At 40.5% G+C, this 19255-nt stretch overlaps 1 long non-coding RNA gene across 1 annotated transcript; it reads right to left on the bottom strand.

Moving 5' to 3' along the window:
- Positions 1-5147: 5147 nt before the first annotated feature.
- LOC115029721 lies at positions 5148-19031 on the bottom strand. Its single transcript, XR_003835273.1, has 4 exons — positions 18916-19031; positions 9963-10099; positions 8162-8240; positions 5148-5838 (listed from the first exon to the last, which is right to left on the bottom strand). It is a non-coding gene; the product is annotated as an uncharacterized LOC115029721 (long non-coding RNA).
- Positions 19032-19255: the final 224 nt, after the last annotated feature.

Genomic DNA, 19255 nt, shown 5'->3' with positions numbered 1-19255 from the left:
GTACAATTGAGTGCCACTTCCTCTCCGTGTGAGTGTGTGTGTTGGGGGAGGGAGGCTTTGCAGGGTGTGTGTGTGTGTGTGTGTGTGTGTGTGTGTGTGTGTTGGGAAGTTCTCAAGATATTTCTCATTTCACTCCTTTAAAAACAATTACTGGCAGTGTAATACACTTAGTATCATCCTTCTAGTCCTACTGGTCTGAGGACATCTCCAAAACAGGGCACAGAAGGGAGGAGTGACGTAAACATAAAGCCAACCACATTCCTGACACATCATGCATTGCTCCTCATGATGAAACCATCGCCACAGAAATGTGGCAACCACTGGAGCTTTTTGAGAATACAGGGTCTGGGGCCCACCTACATGCTGCAGAGCCAGACGGTGCATGCGAGTGCACTTCTTGGCTGCTTCTCCCGTGCTCAGTTCTGAGGAATACCTGCCCACTTCAGTATCTGAACAGTCATTCAGTATGATATCACAAACATGAGGTCAGACAATGCTGTGATCTCATGTCCAGTGACTACGCAAGTGACGGCTACATTAACCAAAATACAGAAGAGCAAGGAGAAACTGGATCGAAGTGGCTGGTGGGAGGAACGCACAGATGACCCTGGGTTAGGAAAAGGGGAACTGGGTTGCTCATCCTTTGAAACCAACCAAACTACAAACTATTAAATATAAGTCTCTTCTAATATCAGAAGTCCACAAGTACAGACCACATTAATGTGGGGTGGGGGTAGCGTTGGGCAAAGACAGTCATTTGAGATTGAATGCATGTAAAAGGAGGTAACTCTTCAAGTCAAAATATTTAAAGCCATTGCTCCACCCTCCCAGCTCTCCCTCTGATAATGTACCATTTCTCCCCAAAATTCTTTGAACCAACTCACCCATTTTTTCCATGCTTACTCCTTGAACATTAAATGCCAAGAAAAACATTCCCCCCAAATCCTCTAAATCCCATTTTGGGTATCCACTCTGTGTAAAATGCATGCTTAAAAAGCTTTTAGCACATTGTTTTCAGATGCCACCTCCAATGTATTTCCCTCATTTTTATAGTCACCAAAACCTACTGCTCCAATGATAACCCTTAGGAAACTGGAAATGAAGTCTGTTTTTATAACATTTTAAAAGCCTAGCCTTCGTTCTTTGATTTTGTTACTCTTTTTTTTTTTTAATGATTATGTTAGTTGTCTGAAAATTGCAAGAGCCATTAGTTTTTCTTAAAGAAAATGACCTGAAATCATTTATATGGGCTGTGTAAAAAGATACATATGATAGGAGCTTGGACAACCTGATATAGTGGGGATAAGGAGACAAACAAATCCAACTTGGTACGGTGTTCCCTCTATTGTCAGATGCCCCCGAGAACCCACCCTATCACTTTACTGGGAAACAGGTTACTATGAACACATGATACAGCGGAGAATTGAACGCTTCGGTCAGCAAGAGATCTGACCAAAGCTGCAGTGAAAGCCACTATGAGCGAGGCCAGAGCGTGGTGTCTTGATATTCATCATTCACATCCCTTGTCACGGGTGACTCTTCTGAATGTGGCTCAGTGGGTAAAGGTACATTCTGCCTGGCACTGAGTTCTCCCTCCAGGAACTATCAAATGGAAGGAAAGGGCAGATGCCTCCAGTATATTGCACACACACACATACACACACACCACATCTCCACATGAATGTCCACATGCCTACATATACACACATCTCAGAATAAACAAATGCATTGGTTTTCTTTCAAAGAGTGATGCATATGGCCTGTCAACAGCACTTGGGATGTTGATTACTTGTTACAAACTGCATTTCTCCCCTACTCTTCCCACAGCCCTAACTATCAGCTTCTTCTAACGGGGCTCCTATGCCAGTCTTCTGCCCCTGACCCCTCACCTCATTCCCAACTCCCTCCTAAAACAGAGCAGAATTAACAAGATTCATGGGAGGCAGGGTGAAATAAATATCAAGCCTGTCAGTGTGTGTGTGTGTGTGTGTGTGCGTTTTCATAAAGCGAAAGGAAAGCCAGCACTCGGTACCTAAAAGGATGACTGACATTTCTAAAGTTTTCAAATAAAATAGGGCACTTTAGGGATCGTTTTTAACATTGAGCTAAACAGCAATAAAAAGACAGAACTGTCTCCATTTTTGTTAAAGGTCAAAGAAAAAAAAACCCAAAAAACAAAACAAAACAAAAAAACAAAACCAATATTTTAAAGTTTTAACTGCTAGAAAGAAGATAGCATCTGAGACCTGCCTGGCTGTCAGTGCCCAGTGCACTCTCCAGGGACTTCACTCTACTTGAAAGCAGCTCAGCTTTGGTTTGCTCTCCACAGTGTCCTAGCTAACCTTGCCCGTCACTTCCTCCAGCTCTGGGAGGTCCACACTTCAGAGAACACAGCTCTTTGCTGGACAAGTAGAAATGGAAAACAGAAGCACCAGTAGTTGGTTTCCTTCCATAAAGACCTCAAGGGAGTGCTTCAAAACTAAGGAAAAGCTCACAGGGCCCACTGGAACAGACGGCTCTTTCTTTAGAGATTCTCTTTCCTCTAAACCTCACTTGAGCCTGCCATTAGCCTGTCCATAATGACCTTTCAAGGACTGCTCTGAGTCTACCCTCATCTTCTATCTCCGGGTACATCCACACTCAAGATGTGAGTTCAAGTCACTGGATGGCCAGGCCTACCCCTTCCTGTTATCCCCTGTAACTAGGAAATGCATAAGAGAATTGTGAATTCAAAGATTACAGAGGGAGTTTGAGGCTGGGATATTTAGCAAAAGACCCTATCTCAAACTTTTATTTTTAAAGAAAAAGGTCTGGGTATGAGACACACAGTGGTAGAACACAGGAGCAGCCTGCAAGAGGCTGTAAGTTCAGTTCCCCAAATGGCCCCGAAATTCTATGTCCTGATGGTGCCTAGGTTTCTTTATGCCAAGGCTATGAGATGATCTGAATGGTGTTGAGCCCACTGGCTGTGCACAGTTTTAGACATTGAAAGGGATATACACTACGATGATGTTCGCACTGCCACAGATGCAGTCCCAACTGTGTTGTCCGCCCTGCATTGTTAATAATAATGGCTATCATTACTGCTGATTGTAACAGTAACTCTGAACAAAGCAAGATTCTTGCTAATGATGATTATGAGAATACTAAGAATTCTAAACTAAAATAACAACATAATTTCAGGTTTTAATCCCAACAGGCTGGAAATTAAATGTGGGCCCAGAAGTCAAGGGAACTGATGCCTAGTCTAGATAATAGCCTCCAAACCATTATTTCTCTCTCGTGTTAAAAATTAAGTTGAGAGCAGATTCAAGATTGCATTGTGACTGGAATTTGCGGACAGTGAAAGTTTTATTTATTTTTCATTAGAAGCAATTTGCAGAATATTCAATCCATTGAAATGTTAATAAAAATATCCTGCACTTTCTTATGGTGGCATGGAAAATAGTAATTCATGTCCTTCAATCAAGGAAGGACAGTGAAGAGACCGTAGATATTTCTCCTTTGTGTTTAAGTGAGTCCTATGATCTGTGTATGCTTCTCCAAAAAAAGTAATAACAAATAAAATTAGCCAGTATAATCTTCTCCTTTAAAAGAAAAAAGATAAATAATAACACACAAAAGACGACCAAGGTGAAGTGTGAGTTGAGATCTCAAAAATAATTCTCTGTCCTCACCCCACCTCCACCCCCATCCCCGCTTTTAACTTTCTAACATTACAAAATAGAAAACACAAACTAGGCAGTGCCTGGATGCATTAATAGTTCAAGATGGATCACATTTTAAAATGTTATGTTTTGAAAGTTCTCTCTTTCTTACCTTTTGTTTGTGTGTGTGTGTGTGTGTGTGTGTGTGTGGTGTTTCCAGGGGTATACAGTATGTGGCAGGGGTATACACAGGGGTGGTATACACACCCACATTAATGGGATCCTCCTCTGGCATCTTCTATTTCTATTCATCTTATTTCTTGATAGAGTCCCTCGGTGAGTCTGTGGCTTGCTTGCCATTTTAGACTGGCTGGCCAATAAACCCAAGGATGCGCCTGTCTTGGCCCCTGCTGCAACTGGAAATTCAGAGGACTGCCTTCACACCTGACTTTTACACAGGTGCCAGGGGGCTTGAACACCTGCCTTCACACTTGCACAGCAGGCACTTACTCCTCCATGCTCCCGGGATGCTAAGTAACTTTGAAGAGCATATTTGAAGTCTATGCCTTGCCACTTTCTCTGGCAGAGGTTTAAGACCACACTAAATGGAAACAGAAAAAGAAATGTTGGAATAGGGAGAAACTAACCAAGTACATAAAGAATAAAATGTAGAAATGGACAAGACCATCTTTGTAGTATAATTCTTTTCTTCCTCCAAAAAAACTTCTATCATCTCAAATGTGTGCCTATGCCAATGTACTCATTTTTCTCTGTTATTTAATCTGTACAGTAATCACTAGTCTGTTTTTCCTTTTAATATTTTACACTTGGCACCAGATAGAGTCACTGGAAAAATACAGGTTAAGACATAGCTTTTTGTGTTCCATTTTTGTAGGTTTTGAAAACTCTTAAGATTGGACACAGAATAAATTAATTCTTTAAAACATTTTACTCTGTTCATTTATTTACTGTGTGTGGAGGCATACCACAGTATGCACAATGGAGGACTGTGGTCAACCAGAATGAACCACATGGTGGGAGAAGGGATCAAGTTCATGTTGTCAGCTTTGTTAGCAAGTTCTGTTACCCACTGAGCCATCTTGCTGGTCCAGAGTATGTGGTCTTTAACAAATGCATATGGAGGCCTGTGAGATGGGTGGCTGAGGTATAGAAGATGCTGCTCCAGTCAACCCAGCAATCCTGAAGGGAGTCTGAAGACACTTCCGGTCTTCAGCAGGTCATCTACTCCAGTTCGGATAAAAAGATGCTGAGATACAGAAAGGGGATGAAGTAATTCACAACTCACAATAGGTCACCTGGGCGTGTATGTCACAACATGACAGCTCTATGTCAATATTTTGTTTAAAGCCTCGTGTAGCCCTCCACTCCTATATATACCTCTTCAACAGAGGTCTTCAATAGAAAAGGTTTACACTCAGAAGACTGCTATAAACAGAAGAACAAATGAACATAGAAGCAGACTGGAGGGCTTACATTTTGTTTATTTACTTATTTATTTATTTATATCTATTTATTTTGCAATCATCTCTCATAGTCTGGCATTTATAAACCCTTAACTACTTATCATCAATCATTTTTGGTCAACTTTGATGTGAAAATGATTTTTATCAAGTGTCCAGGAAACACACCTGGGTAGATCTACAGAATGGCCAAGAGTATGAGAGGCCATGTAGAAACAGGAAGCTGAACTTCAGTTCAAAGAGTTCATGTTTTCTCTCTGTTCAGATCTCAGACTAAATTTGGCAAGCTGTAAGTGCCCATGCAAGGGAAGGAAATGCATAACAGAGCAGAGCAACTCATCTTTCATGGCTTTTGGGAAATTATTTGACAGATCCACAGTCATATTATTCTTTAAAAACTCTTTCATGAGGCATTTCCCAAGAAATTCTGATGTTGACTGTGGTGGACTGATGGGTCGTGTTTACGTACTTCTAAGGGACCACAAGTCTACCTGTGTGTGAATGAGCGCCTTCCTATTAAGTAAATGACTCTGCTTTCATGTGTTTAATAATACTTAGACTTCACTTTTTCTTTTTTTTTTTTTCCCTTATGTTCTCCCAAAGAAGTTTCGGTCTCTCCCATCATGTGTTGTTGTGGTGGTGAGGTTATTTTTCTTGATGAGTCGCACCCACTCACAGTCAACTTGAAGGTCTTTTCCACTGCAGACAGCCTGTGAATGCGCAAAAGGAAGCTGGTTATCTCCAAATCAGCAACTCACATCACAGCGTGATCAGAAGTGACATCACTGTGTGGTTTCACTAATGATATTTAAAGGAGATCACTATTTTCAGTTGCTTTTTTAGTCTCAGAAACCTCTGCATCTCCTTCCACTTCGCTGCCCATCCGTCACCCCTCCTCTGTCCCACCAGATTCCTTCTCAGCACTGCTCTCCTCTTCATTTCCTGCCTGTGATGACAATGGGTCCTCTCATGTTTTTCTGGGGTTGTTTTGTTTTGTTTTTAAAAAAAGAAAAGTCAAGCCCATTAATACTATTGACTTGGTAACTTTTTTCCCAGAATAAGATCTGAGAAGAATTCGAGAAAACCACAGATACTAGAACTGATGAAGTCTGTTTCCTGTGAATTTGTGTGGCTTGCTCACCAAGACGCCCTCTGCTAGTCTCATTCTTCCTTCTGTAGACAATTTCTGCAATTGGCCCTAAAACCCTCTTGGAATGAAGACACAATTCTTACATGCGATCACTTCAATCCAGGTCCAGTCGTAGATCAACAGAACCTGCACAGGGAAGCATCTTTGTACAGACATCTCTTAAACAATTGTAGTGAAATGATCTGGTCTGAAATAGGTGTCCACAAGAAAGCCCTTACCTTTGCTTATGCAGTGGAAACCCTCTGTTTTATGTTTACTGTGATAAAATTTGCATGCATGTATACGTATATATTTGTGTTTTGGAGTGCAGGCAAAAAAGGGCTGAAAAGTGATGTGTGGGGGAAAACAGAAATCACATACACTAACATTCCAATAGAGGAGTTTGTAATAAGAATACAAATGGTAGCAGGATGTGCATTGATTAATATTTTATGGAACTGGGTGCCATGAAATGCTATCAGTCTCCACAGCATCATCTTTGTAACATGTGAGACCACAAGATTCTCCAGCCATAGTCACTGAGCCTCTTGGGCTCTATCTTCCTCCAGTCTAAACTAGTTTCTTAACCCCATCACAGTTGGCTTGGGGGGATGGATGCTTCTTGTGATAGGGTTTACTTAACAGCATTCCTGGTTTCTGCTTGTCAGACACCAGTACGTACTATCAGTTTTGACAGTCTCCAGACAGAATCAGATGTTTCCCAAGGGAGCTGAATAGGCAAAAAACCCTATAGCTTACAACCAGTAAATAAAAATAATTAAAGTTTATAATATCTTTCTATTCTAAAACTTGGTGAGAAGAGCATCTAAGATACTTTTTTAGAATGTATTTTACTCAAATGTAACTATTTCACACATACATAATAAAATGTTTTGACCATATTCACCCACCTAGCACCTACTCTCAACCCCCTTGGTCCTGCTGAACCCCATAGTCAATTCATAAAAGATTTTTTTTTTAATTCTTAATTCATGACAGTTAAGATTGAAGAGAGAAAAGTAAGCAAGTTACATTTTTAGACTTGTGAGTGGAACTAAAGGCAAAGACATCTTCATCCTTAACCAAGCATTTAGCCCCAAATATCTACTGAGAACAAATCTTGAGAAATAACAAGAGAGAATTTGCTCACAATATACTACACGAAGCATCTCTAGTGGAGTGTCTCATCTCTTGTATGGAGAGAGTAGCAGGTAGCATAATTAGCTTCAGCTTACAGAACAGTGAGTGGGCTTCTAGCTTAGGAACAACTCACCGAGGAGCACAGTACCAGGGAATGGGGAGCACAGACTTGAAGTGTAGTGTGCTTCTCCTCAAAAGAGTACTGACATTGCTTTGTACTGCTTTCTCTGGGACATTAGGACAGGTTGTCACTTCAATGTTAAATATGAACGGATTTAGCCCTTGTCTCTCAATCCCAGTGGTAAGTATAGTCACCAACTTTGTCTTTCACATGAATCAAATTAGAGAAGCCTAGATATGTGCTACCTGCTGCAGGTCACACACTTGGTGGAAAGTTGAGACTCAGGTCAGGCAAAGATCCTACTCATGTCACTTTGTTATCTTTAACATAGAAAAACTCCCTTCCAGTCCTGACTATCCTATAGGAATTCATGTAAGTTTGTTCCATATTCAGTAGTGTGTTTTAGATGACCAGGGTATCATGAACCTCTTTTTTTATGAAGACATTGGCACAGTAAAATTTTAAAAACCTAGTATCATAGTTAGGATATTTAAGAGATTCTCTGTGTATCTCAATACAGAAAACAAAGTCTGAGCTTCATTTTACGCATGCTGTAAAAGAGTGAGACATTTGAAATACCATCACAGGCAAGAAGTGCTACCTACAGTATGACTTTAACCACCCATATATAGCTTATACTTACCAAGCAGTCTCTGTTGTAGACTTGAGGCCACCCACTAGGAATACCCATGAAGAAGCCAGATCCCTATACAACTCAAACCCTAGGATTAACAGAAACCATCACTAAGGCTTATGAAATAGGAACAAGGATGTACAGATGAGAGCAAATGTTTCTAACTTGAGTAAAGTTTGCCCAGGAAGAGTGCTAAAGTAAGGCTCTCATATGACTACGGTGTTTGGCAGATATGAACAGACAAATACAGGGTATGAAAGTAGACAGAGTTCACAGAGACATTGCTCTTTGGCTAAAGAAAAGAAACTGCAGAGAGGTAAGGAGAGACTAGAAAAATAGATCAGAGTAATAAAGGAGAGAAACTTGAACTTTCATGTCAATAAATCTAGGGTATTTTGTGTTTGGAGGAATGCAGCATGTATCAGCTACATTGGGGAAGTCTAAGCAAGAGAATGCAGAATAATACCTGTGCTTTAGAAAGACTGTTCTTCACTTCTAAGGAGATGGATTTAGCTTGCCCAGTTTGTGCATTGTATTTCTCTTTCTGGAGTTCCTATGTATCAGACAAACATAATATACTAATACAGAGCACCTACCAGTAGGACCCCATATTCTTGCCATTTCCCTACCATGGGACTAATGAGAGTCCTCTCTAGGAATCTTCCCTGACGATCCCCATGAGCAGTGGGTGTAGACCATTTAGCTGGTTTGTCCTTGTTTTCTTTCCCATGGGGGAAAATGTCTCTTAAGAGCCTATGAAGTCTTGCTGCATAGCCTTACAAGCAATTCGCCTTTAGTATTTTGTCTCTGCAATGCAGTTTGTAAACAGAATTTCTCAAAGCGCTAACAAACACGCATTTTCAAAACATTTTCTTCCATGTGGTAGAAACGAAAAGCACTAGAGAAAGGGATTGAACTTGCTTTGGCCTCTCAGTCATGAACAGATCCTGTAAATGAAGTCTCTGTCCATCTTGAGTGTCCACACTGGGCAAGGCTGGACATCTCACGAATGATGTTGAACATTTTGAAAGAGAAAGCTCAATGCTTAGGCCATTATCCTCTCAAGGGTAGTTAAGTAACAGTATCAGCTCAATTTTCTGTCAGACATGGCTATAACCATGAACAAGGAATTTAGGGAATCCACAGAAATTCATGAAGCCAGCCCACAATATAAATTATATGAGAAGAACTTCTATTGAAATCTGTGTGTCCCATTTTACGTTGACCACAAGGCAGAAGGCAAGGTCACACTGGCACACTCTTGATTCCTAATAGGCACCTAGGTTCAAAGCATTATCTATAAAAATGATACATAATATCCACGCTTGCAGAATGAGCATAACCTCTTGCATTGGGAAGGCCTTGCCCTGTCAATCACACAGTTCAGCCACAGGAAGTTTCACAACTCTTTTCCAAACTGTAACTCACACCAACACTAGGGCCTCATTTCCTCCATACCTGGAGCTTACTAATATTAGATAAGACTTTCCCTCATCCCTGTATATTCAACACCATTCCTATTAGAGACACCCATACCTATGTGGGCCCTGGTACTTCAGTCATAACCTTTCATTTGTTTTGTTGAGTCCAACTTTTCCCATCCTACTTTTGCTGTGCTGAGCGTGGGTTTTCCTTCCCTGCAGCTTGTCTGTTTCTTCTGAAGCCCTGAGAATCTTCGTTAATTGTCTGACTTAACAAGTTCACTGTCTACAAAGTATATTGCTATTATGAATCATTTTCTAATCAACAAAAGGAATGCCCTACGTCAGGAAAGAGGAACAAAAGATGAGAAGACACAAGTGTCTCATACCTCAGTTACCACTTCCTCTGGATCCATGGAGAAATGTCCTGTTTTGCTGCAAAATTCTTCCAAGATTAGCTCACTTATTCTCCATTTCCACATCCTTTAGATGGGTAAGCAAGCCCATCTCCAAACTCTATTCTTGCCTGGGAGAGATAAGGTATTGATTGGGGAAATAATGGGGGAAAGAACATTTCCTATTAGAGTAAAAGTCCTGCATATCTGCACCTCCAATTCCATTCTGTCTCCGGATGGTCACATTATCAGCAAGACATGAGGATGATTGCTTTGCAGAGCCACCCAAGAGGTGCTAATACCCAGGGAGACTCTACCAGTTAGCAGCTGAGTGATTTTTGTCCAGAGACATTTTTCTGGCCTTGGCTTTTCTCCTTGAAAAATGAAGGGGTTGGGAAAGAAAATGAGCCTTTAGGTAAAGACATGCGTATTTCTGTCCCTGATGCTTTACTGTGTGTAACATTTTGGATATTCCTTGGTTATGTTGAGAAACTGGTAACATTGTGGATAAAATGATAGTGTTTTGAAAATTTAAGAATCCAGGGATGCACAGACAATGTGTTCTCCTCACTTGGATTCTTACCCCCATTTTAGAAACCCCTCCCCTTTTATTCTGTAAGCAATAGAAAATTATGTCATACCTGGAATAGGCATACAGTATCCCCAAGACCCCCCCATACTTGCACATGAATTAAGTTTGTCATATGATCTAAATAGGCCCTATCTTCACAAACTCAATTATGTCATCTTCATCAATAATTTATTAAAAATCCATCTGTATTTATTTTTAAGTTATCTACAAATAGTATAATGTTATAAATTCTAAGGCACTCTGGTCAAAGAGATCAAGATTGGCTAGAAGTGAGAGAAAGCAGAAGCCCGTCAGTCACTACTGTGATGACCTTAATGTCTCCATCTATTGTGGCTGATATGTACTTGCTCACGAGGTTCTGTATTAACCTAAAGAGAACAGATTTCCCTAGAAAAAATGGATTCTGACTCAGGAATTTATAAGCAGATTCTCTTAATAACCCAAATGAAGCACTAATGTTTTAGAAAGCTCTATTCTGCTATCTAGCTCATTCAAATAAGTTGGTCTTTTGATGAAATAATGCCATCTTATTGACTTTTTAGTTCCATACTGGTTTATTGCTCAAATAAAATGTAACCATAATAGGATTCAGTGTCATCTAAGGAAAAACAAAACAATTCAAAAATATTTAATATAAATGTTAAGGAATCAAGGACTTTGGCTGTGGGTTAAAATCCTGTCAAGTACCATTTGATTTGGTGGCCATCCTATTTATTGGCAGGTGCTTTGCATATAAAGTAGTTTGATATTTTGAAAACTTTATCAATAAAACCAGGCAAATTATTTTCATTTCTCATTATTTGACTGGTGTTTTTACTCACCTCAGAAAATTTGGCATACTTTGTTTATCATGGGACTGCACTCCACACTATGCTGCCTTGTATAAACTAATCCAAAACATCTGCCCTGTACTTTGCTCAAAAGCTTTACAATAGGATATAAAATAGGGTAAAATAGAAATTCTGCTTTCTGCGCTTAGTTATTCAAAATCTAGTTTCTTAAACATCAAGGAATTGTTTTCTATAACCAGTCCCAAGCACATCCTAAGACAAATAAATGTGAGTAGCATTACTCCAAAACTCCAGCTAGTGGAAGCCATGGACTCAGTCAGTATATCTTTAGAGTCACTAAGTTCCCACTATGCAGAATTTCCGGTTGATGGCATTGGATGCCCTCAGCAAGCATGCCTCCCAGGACTGATAGACTTGTAGACTCACATTACCTGAACAATGAGTCTAGGTTTGAGCATGTGATTTGTTTCAGCCAATTCTTTCTCTGTACCTCTGATGTAAGCAGGAGCTTAAAAACTGTACACACTGCTTGCTCTCTCGAACACTCCATCTCAGAAGCCAGTTATTTTAAGCTATGTCTAATTTGACAGTGGAGTGAGAGAGTTCTGATACAATGAAAGATCATAATGAGAGGCCCGGGCCCTAGCAAGCTTCCCACCTTAATACAATAGCATGAGTGATCTCAGATATTTCATGCAGAATAGAAAACACCCCAGATATGCCTCCTAACATGAGAATCATCAGAATAGAGTACTCTTTTAATTTCTAAAGTAACAGAAAACTAAAAGTAATCAAAGTAAACATGTAGGTTTAATTTCATATTTTAGATGATGTAAATATGCATGCAATGTATATACACCTACATTGCAAAAATAGTAATAGAATACATACAAACACCATGATAAAAAAATGACTTTTGTCATTGTTTCAGTTAGCAAGGAGTCCAAACTCTAACATGTCAATTTCCAGGGTAAGTTAACATCTTTTTCCTTAAGCCCTTTTCTAAATATTTGTAGCTAAAATAAATAAAACCCTCAATTAAATAATTTTAAAATGAAGAAGTATTGAGAATTTAAAAGTATGAGAATTTGAGCATTTAGAAGTAGTGAGCATTAGGGATGGCTCAGTGGTAAGAACTTTTGCTGATCTAACATAAGACCCAAGTTCAGCTCCCAGTACCCACAGAATGTGGTCATGACCATATGTACCTACAGATCCAGGGAATCTTATATTTCTGCCTCAGTGGACACATCCCTATATATATATTTCAAATCCTGTAAAATACCATATAAAAGATGAAAGTAGAGGAAGCAGGCCTTTATTGAAGCCTATTAAGGTAAGGCTATTTCCTCTTAATAACGCCTGACTTTTTATAGATTTATTTAATTTTATTTTTTGTAATCATTTATAATATACACTGTTAAATAACTTTTGGTCAACTGGATGAAATTTAAGCTTTATCTCTGGTTTGGGTAGAAACATGGATTTCTGGTAAAGAACAATGACATACCATTGTCCCCTCTTGTAATAGTTAATCCATACGGCCTGTCAATCATGTGAACAGGAAGCATCCCTCAGGAAGATGTCTGTCCCAGAGACTTTAGAAAATACATAGCCTGCCTAAACTTGTAGGTCAACACAATGGTCTCTCTGATCCTGGTTACTCCACACTGTGAGAATCTTCTCCTTCACAATGGTCCCTTTGACTGTCTTTCCACTTTGATCCCTTAAGGATACTTCACTAATCAACTGTGCTCTGTGGGTCTCTTCTGAATTATTTCAACAAACAAAGCAAGGAACTTATTTGAGGCCAGAGCAAGAACCCACTATCAAAACCAGCAGCTTTAGCTAGTAAATAAAGGATTGGTTTCTATCAAGTATAAACTAACATTCATCTAATATTGTTTCAATGATTATTTCTACATTTTGAGAGACATGGTAGGAATCCTCATGGTTTTGCATATACCAACTCATCATAATAACTTCAACAGTGGGTCAAGTTTCTCCATTTAACTGGAAAAAAACAAAACAAAACAAAACAAAACAAAATAAAACAAAAGGCCAGAAGAAATGTTGTAAAATTCAAAGCATGCAGGTGGCAAGAATACTTCCAAGTCCCTGTTCACAGAATTCCCAAAGTTGAAATATTTTTCCATGAAGAGTGACTGCCAGTAAATATGTTTAGCTCTGTAAGCCATGATGTCTTGATTGCAGGGAATCCCATTGTATCACAAAAGGAGGCTCAAGCAGGAAGATGAATGTGGATGGGTAAGACATTGTTTCACTAAGACTTTTTTTTATAATTAGGTATTTTCCTCATTTACATTTCCAATGCTATCCCAAAAGTCCCCCATACCCTCCCCCCACCCCCTACTCACCCACTCCCACTTTTTGGCATTCCCCTGTACTGGGGCATATAAAGTTTGCAAGTCCAATGGGCCTCTCTTTCCAGTGATGGCCGACTAGGCCATCTTTTGATACATATGCAGCTAGAGTCAAGAGCTCCGGGGTACTGGTTAGTTCATCATGTTGTTCCACCTAGATATTTTCTTCATTTACATTTCAAATGCTATCCCAAAAGTCCCCTATACCCTCCCCCCGCCCCCTGCCCTGGTCCCCAACTCACCCACTCCTGCTTCCTGGCCCTGACATTCCCCTGTACTGAGGCATATAATCTTCACAAGACCAAGGGCCTCTCCTCCTATTGATGGCCAACTAGGCCATCCTCTGCTACATATGCAACTAGAAACACAGCTCTGGGGGATACTGGTTAGTTCATATTGTTCCTCCTATAGGATTGCAGATGCCTTCAGTTCCTTGGGTACTTTCTCTACCTCCTTCTTTAGGGGCCCTGTGTTCCATCCAATAGATGACCGTGAGCATCCACTTCTGTATTTGCCAGGCACTGGCATAGCCTCACAAGAGATAGCTATATCAGGGACCTGTCAGCAAAATCTTGCTGGTGTATGCAATAATGTCTGAGTTTAGTGGTTGTATATGGGGGTTTTGAGTACCAATAGGTCTTTATTTTCCCAGGGAAGAGAAGGGAAGGAAAAGTCAGCATGTGTCACAGGATGATTATACAATAGGAATACAAAGGCCCGGGTACATTAAAAATCAACCAGAAAATAAAACACCCCAGGCAGTGGTGGGAGTCACCCAAGCTCGAGGGGGAGCTTAATCTCCTGCAATTCAGGAAAGAGATCAGGAAAGAACAAACAAGTACACCCTTTCCCACCCTCCCCATAAATTCAAGATTTCTCACAAAGCTTTGGTTTCTAGCAGTAAACATGAAGATACATTCGTCCGTCTCCTAGAAACTATCTTGTGGCCTCTTTGACATAAGTTTCTTGCACCGGCATTAAGTTCCTAAGTGACTCGACTATACATTCATAGCCCTTTTTCTGGTCTCCAGATTCCAACTTTCTACATGGAAGACCCCACAATTGCTTCTCTCTACCTAAGGGTGACAGATTATGTTGTTTCGATCCATCCGAAGGTGAATCACACCATGAAATAAATAGTCTTGCCAGGAGAAGTGGCACCTGCAATCCCTTCACAGAGGGGTTGAAGGCAGGAGGATAGCCAGGAATCTGAGGCAATAGTAAGCACCTTTTTTCTTCTGCTAGCTCATCACAATGTTCTGGTACTGTGGAAGGCATCCTCACAGGTATTCAAAAGCCAGCTTCTGGGGCCTGGAGGGACGGTTCAGTGGTTAAGAGCACTGGCTGTTTTCTAGAGGTCCAGGGTTTAATTTCTAGTACCTACGTGGAGACTGAAAACTGTTAGTAACTCTGGTTCCAGAGGCTATTCCACACTCTGTTGAACTCTGCCTGCATGAGGCATGCACGTGGTACACAGACAGACATGCAGACACAGCACTTATACACATAAAATAAAATAAAATAAAATAAAATAAAATAAAATAAAATAAAATAAAATATAGGCTCCTGAGTCACATCACATGCAGGAATGATTGCTGGCTATCCCCTTATCATGTATGTTCCCTAAACATAAATATTACTTTATCTTCTCTTCATCCACAAGATGGGATTTTGAAGTTATATGGTGATTAAATGAATTCATATATGGGTGAGACTGAACATGTAGAAAAATATTTATTATCATGGTAAGCAGTGATAAATATATTTAATATTTGAGACTGAGCATGAAAGATATCAAATGATTCATTCAGAGATACTTTCTCTTAGCAGTAATCAATTGAGCAAGATATGGCTCTGGCTGACACACAGTCCTTAGAGCTTAAGGGACTGGGAGAAGGAGGGAGGGGAAAGAGCACCCACTCCTAGCCAAGACAACATTTTAAGAACACACATAGAAAATAATCTTCATCCCCAAATGCATATGCAACCATATGGGTTGAATGTGTGTTTGTATGCAGAGAAGAAAGAGTGCAGAAAAGCCTTGTTGGTTTGCTCAGAAGGAATGGGCATTGTAACATTGTTACCCTGCATATGGCCAAGGGGATCTACTATAGCTGAATTTCTGCACTGGCCTAATTCTCTAGATAAGACCAGACAGTCCTGCAGGACCAGATGCCTGGCCTCAGTGCCTGTCCCCAGTGGGCTGGGAGATCAGGCCAGGGCCAGGGCTTCTGTTCCACTGGGCCCAGGGCTCCTCGAGAGACCAGGAATTCTGCCTCTATGGTTCCACAGCTCAGTGTGGGACTGAGGTTCTAATTTATAAGATCCCAGTGGTCACCGTAGGACCTAGAGTTTATACATTAGTGGCTCTAGAGGTCACCTTGGGTCCAGAGTTCTAGCTATAGTTTCTAGCCTGTTCAGAAATAAAGCCAGAAACTTATCTTCAAATGGACTCACTGAAATCTATTGGGTCCACGATGGTAGCTCGAGAGTGCCTAGTAGCTTTCAGCTCTATTGGGAAATATTCATTCTATATGGCACGCCCCCTGGGCACCATGACAGTTGACAATTGCCATAGCAATAACTAGATAAAACCTGAAAAGAGGGGAAATTTTGAATTCCTGGAAACTCTCTACCCATTCCCAGGAAAGACAGGAGCACACTCCGTATATTTCCTATACTCTATTCATAGCTTGTAGACTACATGGGTAGAGATGCATATGCATGCTTACCTTCCTCTTTGGCTAGGTCCCCTGACTATTGAATTGATACTCAGTTTTGTTTTGTTCTGTTCTGTTTTCATGGCTTCCACAGTCCCAAGAAAGACAAAAGAGCCAATTTGGAGGTAAAGACTGGTTAACAGTGCAATGCAATATTAAAAGGCATTTTTGATATAAGCATCATGTGTACAATGTCTCCAAAGGAAGAGACTAGTCCTGCGGCATAATTAAAGCCATACAATTACCTCACCACACAAATACAAATGTTACTTCTTAAGGAACATTTTAGGTGGAAGAAAATCCCTAAATTTTAAAAAGAATCTTCTGAAATGACTTATGAAGAAAGTAATAGAAGAGAACTATAAGAATAACTTACCATTTATCGGTAACAATAAATCAATAACTAATAGAGAAAACTCATTAATTTATCACCATTAATCCTCCCATATTCTGGTTATTTATCTGCATAGGACAGAGGCAGAGGGGTGTATGGGGTAGCTGAGAAAATATTAAAGGAAAAAATTTTGAGGAAATAATTTCAAAAGTTCTCCTGTTTTCCAACAAGGGGCATATCTGCCCCATGAGCCTTTGAGCTGTGCCTCAAACAGAGCAAGCTATTAGGTTTACAGTTCCAAGAAAATGGTTTCACACAGCTCTGATTGCACAGGGCCCTCAGAGGTCTTGCTGCAGGTTTGGTTTGGTTTCATGATGATTCTATATTTCCTGTTCACGTTTTTATTAGTTTTATAGAAATACATAAGCATGGAGGATCAAAAGCAAAGAAAGAAACAGAAGATGGAGTGAAATTAGCAGCTGGAATTTAAGAAAATGGGATGGTACTCAGTTTGAGAGAGCTTGCCCAGCCAGTGAAGTCCAAAGTCAAAACTAGATGCCACGGGTCCATGCATCTCCAGAGTTCCTTTTTCTCTGTCCATAAGGAGATGCCTTTCATTGTGTGACTGTTAGGAGCACAGAACAAAGCACACTTGAGGACACAGGCACCTGTAAGCCTCTTAGCTTCTGATCACAAGTATATGCTCAGAAGACATGTCAGGGTGCGAGGCCTGGATTCTCCATTCTCTAACTTTATAAACAGTCATCAGGGTCTGTGTCCCTTATCGTAACAGTAAAAATAGAGCTTATTCCAGTTTCCAGCCCAGATCCAGCACTGCCTGGGTGCTAAAGAAGACTCAGCACCACCACACCCTCTTGTTTCTACTTACGGTTCAGAGCTTGTTAAGAGTATACCAAATAATACTACCTATGTTCCTGTCCTACGTTACTTCTGTTGCTGTTGTAAACATCATGACCAAGGACAAGTTAGTAAGAGAAGGGCTTATTTGGCTTAAATGTGTCAGGTTGCAATGTATTATTAAGAGAAGTCAAGACTGGGGTTCAAGCAGGAAGTGTAGCAGAGGCCATAGAGGGATGCTGTCTCCTGGATTGATCCCTAGCTTCGGTCAGCTTTTCTTCTTATAAAGTCTCAGATGCCCCTGCTAGAGATGGTACTGCCTATAGTGAGAATGGGCCCTTCTACATCAATTAGCAATCAAGAAAATGTCCCACGGGTCAGTCTAATCTCAGTCCCCCGACGTGAGACTAACTCAGCTGTGTCAGCTCAACTACTGCAGATAACTGGGGGAGTTTCTGCTGTCCATGACACTGTGCTATTGTATGTCCAGCTGGGTGAATGTGAGAACTGGAGGTGGGTCCCATTCCATCCACTGAAGACAAAACTTTAGACAAGCTATTGCCCTTTGAAACACCCAAGTATCTTTCCAAGAAAGATGGGAGCAATGATCAGCTTTATCTCAGGATGTTGATATGAGAACTGGATGAGTAAATGCCGTGTTTAGAACTGAGCATAGCACATAGGAAAAATTTCTCAATGAATGCTGGTTATTTCTATTACTGTTAGGATCGGTGTGCCAAATACAGTGATGCTTGTCTGACAGCTTAGCGGTGGGGAAGCTGAAGCCTTAAGTTCCAGGCCATCCCGAGCAAGAACTTGTCTCAAAACACCAAAACTACTCTATTTTATTACTGTTTTCGGAAACTGCCTTCCAGAAACACATATAACTATAAAGGGGCTGTCTCTTAACTGACAACATTTAAAAGTTATATGGAAGAACGTCTAACCAAATTCACAATTTGGGGACACTTATCCTGGACACGCACTGTCCCTCACTATCAGTTGGTGTTCTGTGATGCCTTGCTCCCTGGAGCCAGGGAGCATTCTCTCACATTTTGATGCCTTGGCAGGGCCTTCCGGGCTTAAATAAATATTCTCTGCAGTTCAATATTCTACAAGAGGCTTGAGTGAAAGATGCTTTTATATTTCAGAGATTTGAAATTGCACAATTTGACCAAGATTTCTACAGACAGTCTTGCACAGTGACAGTTGTTATCAGTGTGTCACCAATTTGAAGATCCTGGTAGAAAACTTGGAGCATTACATACCTGAAGTTTGGTCTTCTCTTTACAGGAACCTTGACCAGTTTGGGTACTATTGAGTAAGATCGTCCACACTCAATAGAGTGCAGCTGGACTGAAGAGTTTGATGTCAAAAGTCAACAGCTCCTCCCCTTCCGTCCACCCCCACACCCCTCTCTAGCAGGAAGTTGTACCCAAACCACAGAAAACCCTGCAAATGCTCTGTACCCAGAAACATATAATTAAGTTGATCAGCTTAAATTAAAAAGATGGTGACCCATTTTCTACTTTGCATAAATAAGTCAGATATGATTATCCATTTTGCTTGTCTCCCAAACTGTTCATCTACCTGAAGGCAACAAAATCT

This window comes from Mus caroli, chromosome 17 (assembly GCF_900094665.2).
Source record: "Mus caroli chromosome 17, CAROLI_EIJ_v1.1, whole genome shotgun sequence".
Classification (NCBI taxonomy): Eukaryota; Metazoa; Chordata; class Mammalia; order Rodentia; family Muridae; genus Mus; species Mus caroli.
Note: the sequence above shows the minus strand (reverse complement) of the source record. Positions and strands in the feature narration are given on the sequence as shown.